This window comes from Cydia pomonella, chromosome 2 (assembly GCF_033807575.1).
Source record: "Cydia pomonella isolate Wapato2018A chromosome 2, ilCydPomo1, whole genome shotgun sequence".
NCBI lineage: Eukaryota > Metazoa > Arthropoda > Insecta > Lepidoptera > Tortricidae > Cydia > Cydia pomonella.
In genome coordinates, this window is record NC_084704.1 from 36712753 (window position 1) to 36717549 (window position 4797).

General features: G+C 40.0%; 1 long non-coding RNA gene across 1 annotated transcript; it reads right to left on the reverse strand.

The window, feature by feature from the left end:
* On the reverse strand, window positions 1-4184 carry LOC133515492 (uncharacterized). The gene is made up of 3 exons (XR_009799037.1): window positions 3957-4184; window positions 3359-3435; window positions 1-1198 (listed from the first exon to the last, which is right to left on the reverse strand). It is a non-coding gene; the product is annotated as an uncharacterized LOC133515492 (long non-coding RNA).
* Between the last annotated feature and the right edge of the window lie 613 nt (window positions 4185-4797).

The following is a 4797-nucleotide window of genomic DNA, read 5'->3' on the forward strand; positions in this document are numbered from 1 at the left end:
AAGTTGGAGCTATATAAACTAATTATAGGCATAATGATTTCCACTTAGTGCCGCTAATAATTATACAATTTATTTGTGTACCTAATAAATATGTTGTAGCTGAATAATTTTTGTTTGAATGATAAACAAAAAAAAAGGAAAGGAGGAAGGTTGTCTGGAAGAGATCGCTTTTTAGCGATAAGACCGCCTGTTGTTTACCTCTTCTTTATGTGTTGTATTATTTGTACTGTTTCTGTATTGAGGTGTGCAATAAAGAGTATTTGTATTGGTATTGTAAATGTATTTTCAGTTTTTAGGTAATCATTTTTATTTGTAATGTGTCATATAGGTCCTCACCTCACCTCATGCCGTTGTATGTGCAAAGTTTTTTATTATACTACGTCGGTGGCAAACAAGCATACGGCCCGCCTGATGGTAAGCAGTCTCCGTAGCCTATGTACGCCTGCAACTCTAGAGGAGTTACATGCGCGTTGCCGACCCTAACAACCTCCCTCCCCTCGTCGAGCTCTGGCAACCTTACTTACCTTAAATTGTAGTATGTATCATATTATTGTACAATAAGTTCGTAGATTTAATACTTAACTGTAGTTTGTTCTGTACATAGTGTAGTGTTCATATTGTTTAATAGTTGTATGTAGTCTATTAGTTAGTGGTAATTTGTATTTCTTTGCAGATTTATCGGATACTCCACGAACACTGTCTATGACCGTAATATGATAAGATTCATATACTAGCCGTGTCTTATCCAACCTGGACATTGGCAGAATCATCAACACCTTGATGGAGCCATCACACGAAAAATTTATTGACTTACCTTAGTTTCATTTAAATCCAACAACGTAGTTTTAAAATGAGAACAAAACTCCGTTTGTATGGCATGGTGAAATTCGGCCGAGCTCGCTGCGGACTTTTAACGGCAAAATGAAAATGTAAAGCATCTCTTAAAAATCAGGACTTAATACTATTAAGTATATCATAGTAAATAGTGATATGGAACATATATACACGGCCTACTTTAATCGCCAGAGTTTCCGCAAGAGATCCTTGTACCAGCATATGAGCGCCAGGCAGAACAGTGCGCCGGCCACGAGCAAGTATGTCGGTCACTCACGGTGCTGCCGCTCCTTGTCGGTCAGAGGCACGTAGATGACGTCATCAGCTTTTTGACCGTGTGTGACCCGTCCGCTGCCTTGTCGACCTACGTTATAAATAGTGGTTGTAGAAAAAAAAAAATACTTTAATGCAACTGGGTTAGTCTTAGTCATAACTATTTCAAATCGTGTAAAGCTAGGTGTTACACCGTGTCCAATAAGTTCGAATACAGTTATGATCCTTAATAAAATAAATTTACGCGTAGTTTATGTTATGAAAATTATATTAAATGAAAGCCACATTTATATACAATATTTACAACAAATGTTTTGGAATAACTCCACCTTTAACTTTTTTACAAGTTTCAAACGTTCTCAAAGAGTCACAAGCGGCACGCACCGCATCCATCGGCATATCGTCCCATATTTGCATGATAACCTTTTTAAAATGGCTCAGGTTTGCGACTTTATAATTAGTTTCGAGAGCATGTATGACCATACGAAATAATCTAGTACGTTTAAATCTGGAGAACTTGGTGGCCATTCAGTTTTCGGCAAAAAATCGGTCAAATTAGCCTTGCACCAAGCTTGAACAGCGTTTGCCGTATGCGACGGAGCTCCGTCTTGTTGGAAAACATAATAATCGTCTGCAAACATATTTTTTAAATTTGGGGGCAACATTTTTCTCCAAAACCTCCGATTTATAGTATGCCGCATTGATTTTGACGCCTTTATCAATAAAAACTAGAGGCAGTTTGCCCCTCTTACAAAGAGCACCCCAAACCATCACTGATGGTGAGCTCTGGAACCTAGGCACATTCTTTTCATACTCTGGAATGTCTTCTATCCGTGCTGCCACAACCGGTCGTCTGGGCGTTATGAGGCTGCTCTAACACAAGAGTTTCTCGTCTGAGAAAACAAATTCGTCACCTGCGTGCCAAGAAAGTATGGTGCTACATCTTTCTACTCTCTTTTTCTTGGTTGCATCTGAAATGCCATGTACTTTTCGTTTTTTTATAAGCATGACATCCAAGATCTTTTTCAATATATTATGTACAGATCCCCTGGATATTTCAGATCAGCAGCTAATTTTCTAATAGATCGGTGTTTTTTCCGCCGAATTCGCTCTCTTATAGCCTTTACCACTTTTTCAGTTCTAGGTGAGCGGGGCCGACCGGATCTTTCCTGTCCTCTGTAGAAGAGATCTCTTTATACCTTTTTATAGTAGTATAAACCAGATTCCGTTTAATTCCATGCGGTTGTAACGCCTTGAATATAGCACATGGCCTGTCGCCTTTAAGGAATTTTCTAATAATTCTTCACGAAACGTACTTCATCGTGTATTCAAGCCAAACTAAAAATACGTGACTCATGAAATTATATACTATGTTTATGTCAATATACTTTTTAAATTAAAATAAGAATTTTATATCCAGCGATCCGTATGTCTATACAGCAAGTGCTAAAAGTTTGTATTCGAAACTTATTGGACACGGTGTGAGACAAAGCCAGTGCTGGCTTGTTATTGGCTTCGTATAAACAGTTTTCCAAGACAAGTCAGCGATGGCTGCTAGCACTAGCGGGAATAGAGCGCTTGTATATACACGCTTGGATAGACACTCTTGGATAGACACGCTTGGATAGACGCTTGGATAGACACTCTTGGATAGGCGGGAATAGGCCCGCCACGCCAGTGCGGCTTGTCTGATGACTGGCGCTAGCGTTACTGGCCTCGTCTAAACCTAGCTTAAGTAATTCTCGACATATTTAGCAATGTGACAGACAGGTAGATCGACAAAGTCGCACCATAGAGCGTTTTCACATTGCCCGATCCGATATCGGATGTCGGATGGAAGGTAAAACGTACGACATGTGTTTTTCTGTATTGTTTATGTATTAATAAATTATGGTTACTAAAAGACGATACACAACGCAAAAAAGGCGAACTTGATGCTATATGACACGCTCCAGGAGCTGTTTTTTTTTTATATTAGCGCGTTGTCGATATCCGATATCGAAAACGCGCTCGACTTCTGTCGAAGCTCCCGTCAGCTGTCGAACCGATAATATTTGTTGTTGCGTATGTGCAGTTTGTTGTAGTGTGTTTGACTACGAGGATATAGGATCCTACATCCCATATATTGGATCGGATAATGTAAAAAAAAGTGTCTAAGGTTCGCCAGTTTAGCTTTTTGGCACGGAACCCTAAAAACATCCAAAACCACTATTTTAAATGTCCAAACACACAAACTATTTCCCTTTCTTACCTGTGTCAAATGTTGCTCTCCGCCCTCCGGCCCAACCGGAACTATGAGTCTGCCTCCGGCTTCAACTGTTCTATTAACTGGAAATAATGTAATCAACAATCATATCTGATTATGTATATACTTTTTATTTTAATATAATTACACTAATAGAAAAAAAAAAAAAAAACAAATTCACAACTATTGGCCAAACAGAGACATTCTAAGCCTATACAAGCAGATTAAGTGTAAGGCCCGAGTGGACGCTCGAAGCGGAGCGTTTAGCGGGGCGCGTGCAGCGTGGCGTCGGGCTCACAAGTGAAAGTGATGCGAGCAGCGTGCAGTGCGGCCGCTCCTATACGTTTGCATTTGTTTAATATGCACGCCGCACGCCCCGCGCCGCTGCACGCCCAACTCGAGCGTCCACTCAGGCCTTACACTTAGAGGCCAAAAAAAAATACTTCATAAATATAGAAAGGTAAGGTTTTGAACCCACATAACACTGCTTGGCTTCTCTGAGCTTGCTATTTGAGTTGTTAAAGTTTAAAATTACGCTCTAATACATTAAGTTACTTACATTAAATTACGCGCAAAACAAAGAACAAAAAAAAAATATAGTTACAGCTTCTGGAAGTGTAGGTGCGGCTGCTCCAACATGAATAGCATTGTATGGGGCTTCAGCTTCGTAACCGACTCGCCCGTCCCCGCTACAAAATAAAACAAGTTTGGTTAGACAACTGTCAGTCACCTCAAGTGTAATGGCTAAAATGTAAATAGAATAGAAGAAACTTAAAAAAAAAACTACCTAAATGTAATACGTGAGATTTAATTAGTGTAATTGAAAACATCTCCAATCAGCTTGGACCAAGGTACCTGGGTCAAGGTACCTTCTAAAGATCGTGCGCTGATCCGTGGAAATCCTTCAGAAAGAGTGCAACTACACACTCTATTGGCAAATTAATCTTACTTAAATCAGCAAGGAGAAAAAGCAAGAAAAATAAAATATTACCTGACACCATATCAGAGAAGTAAACCTAACTAAAAGTTGCAAATGTATCAGTCAATATGGATGGCACTATTTATTTTGTTGACATTTTAAATTAAAGTAGTGTTTTCGATAAGGCTAAAAATGCAAGTAAACTTTTTTTTTTATACTACGTCGGTGGCAAACAAGCATACGGCCCGCCTGATGGTAAGCAGTTTCCATAGCCTATACGCTTCAACTCCAGAGTTACATGCGCGTTGCCGACCCTAAACCCCCTCCTCCTCGTTGAGCTCTGGCAACCTTACTCACCGGCAGGAACACAACACAATGAGTAGGGTCTAGTGTTATTTGGCTGCTGTTTTCTGTAAGGAAGAGGTACTTCCGCAGTGGGCTCTGCTCTAGATCTGGAATGACATCCGCTGTGCTGTGCCCTACCACACAAAGCGAGATGACATTTACAATGCCCATACCTCTCTTT